Raw genomic sequence first — 13,103 nt, 5'->3', positions numbered from 1 at the left:
CACTGAGGCAATTCAGTGTGTTTAACGTGACAGGCAGGGGGCGCCATTGCCCTATTTAACTCAGCCTGTGCATCCTGCCTACTGTAACATCAACAGTACATGTGCTGTTTGTTGTTGTTGTGCGTCAGCGATACACTACATTAGATTTGTGAATAGCCCACTTCCTCCAGCAGGAGTGTGGTCGGCTCTGAAGAAGAACCTGGTTTAATGTGAATAAACATCTGATGTCAGTGTATATTACATAATGCAGGCACGAGAACAATGGTCAAGAGTTTGTACGTGCGCTTTCGTTATGTTTGTGTTTGTTATCGGCTGTAACATAATGAAACAACATGAGTTCGACCTTGCACGTCAACCTTTGCAAATTTTCCCCTTCTCCTCGAAATACACTGACTTTGTGACACCTCAGTCTCAGACACAGTACAGTACAGTACTCCAACAAGTCTCACGTTATGTTTTGTGTGTTTCTGGTCACTTGTAAACACACACACACACACACATGGGGATTGTATACTGCACATGACTCCTCTCAGGGTCTGTCCCTGTGCCAGAGAAGTGGCCTTCAGAGTTTCCCTCCACACAGAGCTCTTCCTTATTCCCTGTAAATGAAAAAAAGCAGCAGTGCTCTCCCTCTGATCTCCTCTGAGCCACGCACACAAACACACACACACACACACACGTACACACACATGTACACACACCACATCCCCCTGACACTGAATATCCCCATGTGTGTTTATGTAAGGGGGAGCATTTGTTTGGCAGCTGTTGCGGTGTCTATAGTATCTGTTAGTTTGAGTTCGGCCTTATACTGTATATCAATACTTTATTGTTTCACTGTGTGCACTTAGATGTGTGATGTGTGTGTGTGTTTTATAGTTTATGTGTGTGTGTGCTGGTTGGCGTTGGTGGAGGCTGAAGCTCCCGCGTCTCTGTGCTAAAAGACGAGCTGTAGGAGTGAACCGTCGGTCTCCAGCTCGTCGTCTTATATAAGGCACGCTACACGATGCATTATGTATGAACATAGAATATTTCCCATCACAGAAAAAACCTCTAATGATGAGACATCTCGTGGGAGCCCGAGGGCAAAGCTGCATAAACACGGAGGGGATAACGTGCTCTCACACAAACAGAAGAGGTGCCTCAGTTTTTTTTCTTGTTTTGTATACAACAAGATGAGTTTTGACATTTTTTTCCCCTCTCTCTCCCTCTCCCTCTGCGTGCTTCCCAGAATAAATCTGTCTGCCAAACAAAGGTACTCACCTCTCAAAGAAACTTTGAGGAGGAGCTCAACTCCTCATTCCCAGTTGCTGTGGCGTGACCTTTGACCTCTGCCCTTTCACCCCCTCTCCTCCCTCCCCTCCGCACCAACTGACTCTCACGCTTCAAAACAAACTTCAAAACAACTCTTCTACTCATCAACCTTATGATGAAAACGCAATTTCCTCTCAAATTATGTGACTAAAACACATTTAAGGCCTTAATTACACAGCACAGATAACTATAGTTCTCAGAATGACCATAAAGCCAACAGTACCCTCCACTGCTGACATGTCCTACCACAGGATCAGCACACACACACAGAGAGACACACACAGACCACATTTACACTCAACACCTGCCTCCAGCTCTTCCTGCTGTACCTTCATCCTGCACCACCCCCCCTCCACCCTCCACCCTGGCCGGCTTTGTGAGTCAGCTGAGTTGAAATCCCTCTGTGACCTCTGGGACATTTGAGCTCTGAACTTTTCAGGACACTAATGTTGCCCTAAAGCAAAACAAAAAAAGAAAAAGAAAAGGCTTTTCTTGTTCTGCACCCAGAATAACCAACACACACACACACACAACTCAAAACAACCCAGAACGACCACTAGTGGCCAGAAGTAATATTACAATATCAATCAACATTTACTTCTCAGTTCATGAAATGTTTTGTGCTACATTCAGCTGGTAAAAAAAAAAAAAAAAACTTGCTCAAGAGCATTTGGATTTATTGGCAGGAGGAGCTGATGATCAAACCATCAACTCTTATGATTAATGGACAACAGACAACGTGTGTTAGATACATAGTGATTATTGAGAGATGTGGCGTTCAAGGACCTGAATTCAGGGCTAAAAGTCAGAATATCTCAGCCCTCTATTTTTCCCAAGTGAGTTTCATCTGATTCCTTCACCGAAAAGCCAAATAAGCAATTAGATGAGACACTTTCCTTTATTTTTTACGCCTACCTGATATTGATGACAACACCATAGTGAAAGCTTTTGTTATTATTTCTTAAAGGTCCCATGATGTAAAGTGAGATGTTTATATCTTTGTTTTTAATTTATTATAAACCAATTTATTATAAACCATGTCTATCCCTTATATCAACGTGTTCAATCCACTGACAAAATGCACACACCACATATAAAAAACAAAACAAAACTGTGTGTTTATACAAGCTGACAGGGGCTTCTGTAACTTTGTGATGTCACAGCAAAACAAGCATCACTCACCCATCCTGCCCCAGTTACCTGGATTTTTTTAAGCCTCTAACTTTGCAGGATTTGACTCGTACAAAGTTTACCCGAAATCTGAAACTTTTTTTTTTCTTTAATCACTCAGAAAAAAGTCAGCCAATCAGAGGAGAGGTCCAGAGCCTCTCCTCTGATTGGCTGACTAACCTGTTGTTGCTAGGGCTCCAGGGAGAGGAAGTTGAGAGAGGAGATGTAAAACTACACTGAGGTCGTTTTCAGCTCTTTAATTCACAAGTATGTCTTAACATGAATCAACACAAGCTCAAGCCAAAGCTTGTTAATTAATTTTTTTTTTACTCAACATTTTCAAAACATGAGTAGCCTAGTTGACGAGTGTCTTCTTGTATCTTTTCTTTTTTTTATGTAGCGTACACTGTAACTCTGCTGATCCTCAGGATTTCATCACACGTCCTGACATGCCTGAAAACTGACTTCATAAGACTTTACTGGCCTATGCATGCAAAGCGGGGCGTTCTGTAATGATCTGTAAAATTGTTATCACATAGTCCAAATGAAAGAAGATAAATCCTGTGTGTGTTTTTAACTTTCGTCCTTTAAAGGAGATCTCCTCTCCCTATCTCCTCCCAGGACCATCATCGTCCTGCTGCCGTTATCTATATGTCCCTGTATTGTCTGTCGTCTGAAACCACTCCCTCAGCTGCCTCTTATCTGATACTGGACACCAACCACGGCCCAGCCCTGTTGTTTACTTCCAGCTCTGCAGATTAACCCTTAAACTTTTTTTTTTTTTTCCACAACTGTTTCTTTCAATGTTCCTCAACCCCCAACACACTCGACCCCCATCTCCCCCTCGATCTAAGCCCTGACCCCACTGCCCTTGTCTCCGCCCCACCTCCAATCTTATAAGTGCCTGTCCAACACACACATACACATGCACACACACACATGCACACACTCTGATCCAGACAGCTGTGTTTACACTCTGTGGGTCTGTGGGAACTTCCTGCTGACCTCAGCACAGACACACAAACGCCACATGGGCCGCTGACACACTCAGCTGGATCGATTGCTGATCATATGGATCGTTTCACACAATGTCTATTTTCCCCAATGAACAATCAGACAGAGTGGACCTGACAGAGAGATTTGTGCAAAGAATCGGACTTTGAACTACTTTACACGGCTGAAAATATGTAAAGAATGCCGTACGGTCTACCTTTCTTTGTTTTTGTTATGATATTGGGTGTAATAGTTGAGGGTTTTTTTCTACACCTGAGGTTTTAACACCAATAACACCAATGACCTTTTCACCCACGCTAATGGCTAACATGGCTCAAACACAATTACACACATGCTCCCTCTGGTTTTGTCTGTAAAACAAAGGTCTCATTCATCGCTGTCATTCTGACTTTTTCTTACTTCTCGTTCAGGGTCAGGAAGTTTCACCGCTGGTGAAAAATAGACACAGACTCAGTTTTCTTAACACACTCTCAGCCCGACCAGTGGAAACCATGAACCCATCCCAAATGAGTAGACGACTTCCCCACTGCATAATAACACCTAACCATATGCCAGTCTTGTTTTTAGTTGAGTAGCCTGGGACTTCCTCAAAGTGGTGTTTTTTCTGGCGCTTGTTTTTGCTGTACTTTGTTACACAGCATCATTTGTGGCAGTGTAACTCCAGTCGGGTTTCCATATACCATGTAGAAGCCACTGACAACTATGTGAATATCATCTTTCAATTATGCAGCTGTGTAATTTTTATACTTTCAGGCTGCAAAGTGTTGTGACAGCAACATGAGGTGGAGGATACTGTGTTTTCTACTCAGTGTTTTTAGGATAACTGAAGTAAAAAAAAAAAAAAAAACTTTTTCTGATATAGTGTATTCGGCACAGACAACAGAATAAAAAAAATCGATTCATGAAAAACCGGCCGTTAAAAAAAACATTAACACATCTGACATCTTCTCTTCAAGGCTACTGTAGTTAGCATGGCAACCAGCTTACTAACTTAGATATAGTTACACCTAAGCTTATATTTTTAATGGATTGTAAGACTTCTTTGCCAAAGGGGTTTTAAATTGTTTACAGATGTTTCTGACCAAGGCCTGAGTTCAAAAGATAAAAAGTGTTTATATGTTTCTATTGCTTCTTTTATTCAACTGAAGCTAACTGGCAATACTCTCCTTGATTTAAAGCTATTGCTCCTTAAGCTGGTATTCCTATTGCACAGGGCTTTAGGTGTGAACAATGTTTGTATCGCCAGCATAAAAGGGAAAGTATACAAGACCGGTCGCTTTTTCGCTGTTTTGCTAACCCTCCTCCCGGCCATGTGCATTTGTTTTCAATGAAGCCGGTGAGGGAGCAATCCATGGAGCAGTGGATAACGTTATTATGTGCGTGTTACCATGTGTATATATGTGTAGTCTTATATCATAAACAAGAGATTAGGGGTTATTGGGCGCTTTTGTGTCGAGGTGCCCTTTGATAAGAGCTCTGACATTAGACGAGAGCTGGGTCGTGCACTGATGTTGCAAGGTTGTTTTTTGGCCAAGAGATGCTAGGTGGAAGGCTGAGAGCCTCCATTCTCCCTGTAACAAGTTACAAGTCATTTATTTAACCATCACAATTACTCCAAAGCTGTTTAATTAAGATAAAAATGTAGCATAGTTGAAGTTGAAGGCCAATCTCATCATATCTTCATGTTGACTCAATTCTCAAAGAAAATCAGGTGAGATGAAACCTGCTGAGTGAGCTGGACGACTTTTTTCCCTCCTAAGTCGATAAATGAGGCGTGTGAGAAAGTTACACCCTCCATAGAAATCAATGACAAGACAAGATTTATCTGACTGCTCTATATATATAAACATGGCTTAGCTAGTATCAGAGTGATTACTTGCTTACTAGCAGAGCCATAACTTTGCCATCTGGTACTGAAAGAGCAGTGAGAGCAGGAAATCACACTGTATTTTTCTGGCCGGCCGCTGCAGCCTTTTCCCATAAATATACCCCAGCTCATAAAATCCGCTGCACCAATTTGCATCTTGCATGGTCTTCACTTCACAACACATACTTAAATTTGGCTGTATGCTGTTTGACTGTCATTCCACTGAGTTCATACTCGTCACAGTGCTTTCTTGGTTTGTTTGGAGCCAAGATGTGGAGCAATGGGACAAAAAATGTGTATCATTTATAGCCTCTGATTTGCAATACCTTGACCTAATTTTATGCTGATTTGGCCTTGATACAAAATCTAAGTTGTATATTAAAGGGATTCCAGATGTTTGGACATATCTGGGGAAAAAAACTTTTGTGATTCTTATAACTTGTTGACTGCAGTGGACAGAAGAAGTCAGCCACTCTTTAATATACATAGGCTGATTGTCCGTACATGTCTTTGACACATAAAACAAGAAGTGAAGCTACACAGCTGCAGATCAGTGCCAGCGGATAGAAGGAGCCTCCAAATCTCCTACACAGTGTTTTCTTTCAGGACTTTGTTTGAAAGCACGTACAGCTGACTACTACTCAACTTTACACCCTTCTCTGCTACAGCAGCCGTGCGTGCAAACTCAGAAAAATACCCACGGTGGCTATGAATGATATGTTTGCAGGGGAGCCTCCCAGACAAGGGTGGGGGGGGGGGGGGGGGGGGGTCATCAGCTGTGCCACACGTCTGCTATGGTTTGAGGTTTCACTGTGTGCACTCACTATGCTAGATGATACAGTAGTTGTTTTATGTTATATAATGTTATGTTGTTAACTTTGTTTTTTGGCTTCTAAAGTTGAAGGTATTTTCTTCTCTGTACAGTACAGTGTAGATTTCTATAAGTATGGCAAATCACTTAAGCTGCACTAATACGAAGACTTAAATATGTGAAATCTCATTGCACTGCAGCGGTTTTGACAATGTGTCCTTTTTACAGTTTAAATCCTGGAACAAAGTGCAGTAAACGACAGCTTGTGACCGTCTTTATCAGCTCCGTCTCTGGGGTCGACCTCGGCCGCCTTTGAATTCATTCTTACAGAAATCATGTGCATTCAAGTCAAGATTGTAAACGTGGAGCGTGGAGTCCAGGGAACATGGACAGTATGCTGCAAGGATTTCCTCTCATTGTGTCACAGCCCATCCTCTCAGAATGAGAAAGAGGTTGTTGTTGTTGTTGTCGTCTTCTAATTCCTCATATATGTGCGGAGGAACAAGATCAAATTATCATATAAGGTGTTAGAAGTAACAGCATGTGGCTATATCAGGCCACTCTGTGACACACCAAATTAAATGGGTCCCATAGAGGCGAGTGTTTTGACTGCAAAGGCCTCAGAGTTACAGCGCAGACTGAACAAACACAGTCCACTAATGGCAGTCATGTTGCTTTACCATTTGCCCGTGCATACTTTGAGATCCTGCCAAGCCAACTGTATACGCTGTAGGTGACAGTATTTCACAGTTTCCTCCCGCCTGCACAAACACTGGACTGTCTCCTCGCTGTTTTTGCTTCCATAAAAAGGATGCAGGTGTGTAGGTTTAACCTGTACCTAGACCTCATGGTATGCTCCGACACACACACATACACAAACACACACACATTTAGGTCCTATGAGGTGTGTTGCTTTGCACTCCCAGGTGATTCTTGGTAAAAAATAACCCAGAGGGCCCTCAAGTGTCAACAGAGCCTCACACCTCCATGATGGCGAGTTGTTTTTGTCCAGTTGGTTGATTCTAGTTCACGTGCATGCAAAAATACACATTCTCATGCTCTGGAAATCATGTTTACAGGAGCTATGGTGTGTGCAGAACGAGAAGTTGGCCAGAATGTGCAGTTGCACAGCCGACCCACATTACATCTGTATGAACGGTATGTGCCGTGCGCATCCCTGCACATATGTTTCAGCTGAAGCTTGCGCAAAAACACTGTTAATCACTGCAGCGGACTTCCCTGTGAGTCATCCATCAGAGGCTTCATAGTAACACAGGGAGTGGAGGTTATTGAACTTTCGGAGGGTGTCGCAATCCAGCTCCTCAGGTGACCAATGAGAATCCAGAAATACCTGGTGATAGTGGAGGGCAGGGAGGGGGAGGGCCTAGTCTGGCAAAACAACGTCTTATATATGTTTGTGTGTGTGTGTGTGTGCCAGAATGTGTGCCAGAGGGTGTGGTGGTGATGATGGTTGACAGGATTGATAAGGTGATCGAGAAAAGCGCGCTCCTGATTGGACGAACGACGGGGGTGTTGTCTCGCAGAACTGGTTCCAAATATTTGGAGCTTTTGCATGAGCTGTGGAGTCCATGTGTGTGTTGTGTGTGTGTGTTTTCTGCCAGAGTGTTTATGTTGTCCACCTCTGTGTGTTTTGGTTTCATTGTGTGCATGACGTGCCTGTGTGTATATCCACAGCTCCGGAGCCATATGCGTTTCATTTCAGCCCCCAACACAACCACCCCCGCCTCTCCTCCTCAGATCATTTTTCATAACATCTCTGATCTCTGCCCCTCGCGGCAAATGGCCTCCCATGTCACACGAGCCGTGTGGAAACGCAACACCATTTGGCCCAAAGCTGTCCAAATATGGCCGGCGGCCCATTTGGTCACGCCCGCCCCGCGCCCCGAAAAGGCCGTAGCGCAAGAAATCGTTCATCACGTTCCTAATTCAATCAACGGCAATTTTCGGTACTCGGGAGCACAACAGAGACGGATAACGAGACGGTTCTCATCTTCCCGCTTGCTCTGTCTTCTCAAACCATTCAAGTGTTTTTCAGTGGCAAATGTAATTACCAGCAGCACATGTTGTGCAAAAATGCTAATAGCAGCCAAGGACAAAAAGCCCCTCTGTCTCTATTGGCTCGGCACAGGGAAGATGTGTGAGCCATAGAATCAACTCATTTGGGCTCTATTTGCCTTTATTATGTGACCTCAATATCAAGCCTATCATTTTCTCCGCCATTGTTCGAAAACCCTCGCTGCTGTTTCTCCCACTCTCTCCCTCCTCCAGTAATCTGCGTCGGTTTGGTGATAATTATAGCTTACTGGAAGAGATGTGGCTGGCGGTGCAGCTCTGCCTCTCGGGTAAAGAAAACATCAGGAGAAAAAAAGAAAGAAAGAAAGAAAAGAAACAAGGAGACTTCCATTTTCTCCGTCCCCCCACTTTTTTTTCTCTCCAGAATCCAGGCCTGTGTGTGGGTGACATCTGGGGGGGGAGGAGGAGGGGGAAAGAGGGGTGAGGCAGGACTGCAGCTGCTTTTCTCCCTCTCTTGTCTTGTTTTAACTTCCTGCCAAAAAGTGGGCTGTAGAGGTGGAAGCTTGCCACTGTCATGATTTGATCCCCTTTCTTCTTCTTTTTCTTCTTCCCCGCCCAGACAACACTGCATTCACACACTGTACCTCCTCACACACACACGCACACAAACACACAGACACAAACTCACCTCACATACATACAAAATAACTAAAGGGCCACTTAAGTGCTGTGAAGGAAATAGAGGTAATGGTTTCCAGTACGTCTCTGGGAGTGTGTGTGTCTGCCATCCTGATATTGAGCATAAATGTCTGCCGCACATGTATGTTTGAGTGTGAGTGTGTGTATGTATGTGTGTGTGTGTGTGTGTGTGTGTGCCTAAAGGTTCTCAGTGGTCTGATCCTGTTACACTAATGGCTGCAGTCTTGCCGTCCTTTAATGGCATACAGAGTTCGCAAGGGACGGATGGATGACACAGGGAAGACGGCGGCGACGCACACACATTTGCACACCAGAATGGCACATGCATGCATGCACACACATGAATTGCAGGGAGCAACAAAGAGGCATGTCTCCATTACCAGGGACTGTTACATAGAGGGCCATTTAATCATGGAGATAACATGTCTTTCACCTAACAAGGTCTGGCAGCTTAAAACCCCCATATCTTCCTCTTCATGTGGATTTCCACATATAGTATTGCCACTAACACACAACATATGAAATATGCAACACATGCTCCAGTGTGTTGCAGATTTCCTAACAATAGGACCCACTTCTCCTCTCTTTTCAAAATACTTTGGAACAATATGATCTCTAATTATAATTTCAACCATAAAACCCACTTCTGTCAAGAGACGCAGACGATGTGGCAGATACACAAAGATCAAAGCTTAGTCAGTAAGTGCTTCTCATATATAGGAGTGTTTCCCTAATGTTTTGTGCTGTTCGTGCTCCTTTGCTTCCCCCTATATTCCTATTTATAACTTTCCAGCTCCCTTTGCCTTGGAGGAAGAGAAGTGCATTGTTGTTGTTTGTTTGCAGACTGAAAATGCTCACACACATCATTTCTCAGTCGAATGGGAGCGGCGGTTGCCTAGAGGTTAAAGAAGCAGGATTATCTTGAAAAAAACAAAAACAAAACAAAACTGGCTGGTTTCCCAGGATGGGCTGGGAAAATAAATGTAGGGGGGAAGAAAGTGAAACGTTGCTTCTTTTAAAGATACACTCTGATTGCTGTAAAGATGTAATAATCCATCGACACACCTCCCCGTTGGAATTGAAGAGCTAATAAACCGTGTTTTTACCTCCTGGGTTTTGGTTGCCGAGCTCGTTTGATTTAATAGTTTTGCTGTAAACTATGACCTGTGACCTGTGTTGTTAGACACAAGGTGCTCCTCCCTTGGTGATAGAGAGACGGTTGTCTTGTGTTTTGCAAATGTTGACATAGTTAACAGTTTTAACACAGACCCTGCAGAGAGGGGAACGGCTCCAGTGTGGTCATAAAAACACAGGGGCCCACAGGCAGCCGGCCTGATAGATTTTGGTATTTGCTCGTGGTTTTTGTGTGTTTTTCTGTCCACGTTTGTAAAAAAAAAAAGATTCCCTCAGTGTACAGTCGCACACACAGAAGTTATACAAATCCGCATATGAATGTACATCATCGTATATACACCCACTGCTTTGTCTCCCGAGGAGCGGAGTTTATCAGGTGTCAGCGAGCCAGAACTGTGTCGTTACAGACCGTATAAAAAAGCCCAGACTCAGCTTCCTCAGCAGGAGCTCATTGTTGCTCCCCTCAGATCCTGGCTCACAGATTTACAGCAGACTTCACAGGAGCAACTCGGGAACACAACACAACACAACAGATATACGAACAAAATGTGATGCAAAATACAATCAGTCGAGTCTCCTGTGAGTTGCATTTATACACCACTAATTTGTTTTATCGGGAACAAAATGCTCCACTGTTGCTGTTAAGTTGCAAGTAAAGTAATTTTCACGGAATTTCTAGGAGATGCAAAAAAAAAAGTTGCAGAAAAAGCAGTTGCATTGTGGGAAAAATAGGCACATTGGTATGATACATTAATGTGTGTATACCGTATCTCTGGGAAGCAATCCTGTGACCATGAAAAGCTATCTGTTGTGTGTGTTTCCTCTTTACCACAGTGCCGCCTGTATCTGTGCTGCATGTGTATACTGTAAAGAAACCCACATCAGACTTTTGAAGATTTCTTGAAAAGACTGATCGTCTCCAGCAGCAGCAGCAGCAGGGACACAGAGCATGCTGAACATACTGAAATTATTAGTCATACTGTACCAGAGAAGGTGACCCCTGCAAACAAACAGGTGATGCATGCATGGAAAAAGTCACAGCAGCAGCGGCGGCGGCGGCGGTAGTGGTGGCGGTGGTGGTGTAGCAGCTGCGGGGCTCACTCCTGTGATCGTTACCTTTGGTCAGGGTGAGCGTGGTTTCTAATTTTGTCCTTGTGATGCTCTGACCGGCCACACAAGTGCTTTGCTTGTTTGTTTATCAGCTCTTTCCAACCCATGTTTCCATTTCCGGAGAGATACGCCTCTACACGTAGGCTACTATCAGGCTACTTACTGTAGGGATCATCCAGGACTCTTAAACACAGATCCTCTGTCTGTCACTCACTCAACACATACACACACACACACACACACACACACACACACACACACACACACACTCATGTAGGCTACACACTACTGGATTTGACCACTAACCCTCTTGTTGCTATCACAGCTGCAGTGAGTGTGTATCTGTGAGGCCTCCTGCTAATCCGTCTCCGCTGCTGATTGTCTCCTTTTACCCCCGGGGAGACTTTCCAAAACAGCACACACCTCTCACTTGAACTTATAGATAATTAACATTTCATAACTCACCTCCATGTCCTCGGGAAAGCACTTTTTTTTTTAGACTTCTTATGAAATCTGGCACCTTGCTCTATATTTCTTGTCCTGACACACATACACACCCCCGACACACACCCATTCTGCAGCGTACATCGTACAACAGGTACGGCTGGTTTCCAGTGATTATGTTAGTAGAGCAAACAATGTATCTCATTTGCTTAGCGAAAATTGCCTGTCCTACTGGAAAGTAGATAATGTTTGTACTGTGCACGATGTGAGAAAAAAAAAAACTGCAGGTGGCTTTTTCCCATTGTTTAATCTGGGTCTAGACATGAGCAGTCACACCTCGCTGCTCGTACTGTAGATTGATGTGAGAGACGATATAGCAATCGCAATATACTGACAGCAAGTTGCTAATGCATTGCTTTGTGTGTATATGTCATTTGGTGTGAGGTTTAAACAATGAAATGTGTTTTTCACAGTACAAAAGGCGGCTTTTTAATACACTATATTAAACCAGTGTGTGGGAATAATAGCTTCTCGGTTGTTATTTGTACAATGCCTTTTATTTTATCTACTTCTTACTCTTCCACATCCTCTTCCAGCCTTCGTCCCTATTTGCTGCCTGTAATGAAATTTCTTTCATACACTTTCATTCATCAACTCCTAGGAGTAATGGTAATGAGGTAATGGGTGATGTCTGCTCCTTCCAGTGCTTTTCCCCACACTCCCCCATCATCTGTCTTCCTCCCTGCGTGCCTGCTAGTGCACACCACATCTTTAATGGAGTAAATTGTAGTGTTCTTAATGATCAGTTCTTCATTCAACTCATCCATTTGAATATATCACATATAAACAAACCATATCTTTACCAGCAGGATCATTTATCGTTAACCCTGTTGCTAAGCAAGCTACATAGGACTACTCCTTTTGCTAAATGTAGCTTTCCAATTTGACATCAAACAAAATAACATTGTTGAAAGGCAGATTCATCACTTCATTGTGATTTTAAAACAATATGACTCTGACTTAAGAAATTAGTAATAGAGACAAAGGTTAAAAATAAATAAAGCATGTTTAATTGGCTAATAATACATGAGAATTAAGAGTTATGTTTAGCATGGTAGAGCTAGCTAGCCCTAATATTAGGCTACAGGAGGTCTGTAAGGAAAGAAAATGTTATTTCTTTCTAACATGACACACAAATGTTTATTATTTAGAGGACACACAAGGTCTTTTTCTAATTCAACCTGTAACTGTGTAGATAACAAATAGCATATTGTTATTAAAAAGGGGGGAATACGTCAGTCTGACCGCCCAAAAGTCTGACCGCCCGTTTTCATCTTTAATTACACATTTAATATATATCTTACATCTTTGCTCATTCATTTTTGATTTAGAGATGTGTTTTATTTATCTATTTTTGTCTTATCATTTAATTTATAATGTGTAGTTACAATTGAGTAAACAACAAGGCAGAAAGAAAGGACGCATTGTTCGGCTTCTTGATACTCC

The sequence above is a fragment of the Trachurus trachurus genome (assembly GCF_905171665.1).
Source record: "Trachurus trachurus genome assembly, chromosome: 23".
Taxonomy (NCBI): Eukaryota; Metazoa; Chordata; class Actinopteri; order Carangiformes; family Carangidae; genus Trachurus; species Trachurus trachurus.
The sequence above is the reverse complement of the archived record's forward strand: the minus strand, read 5'-3'. Positions refer to the sequence as shown.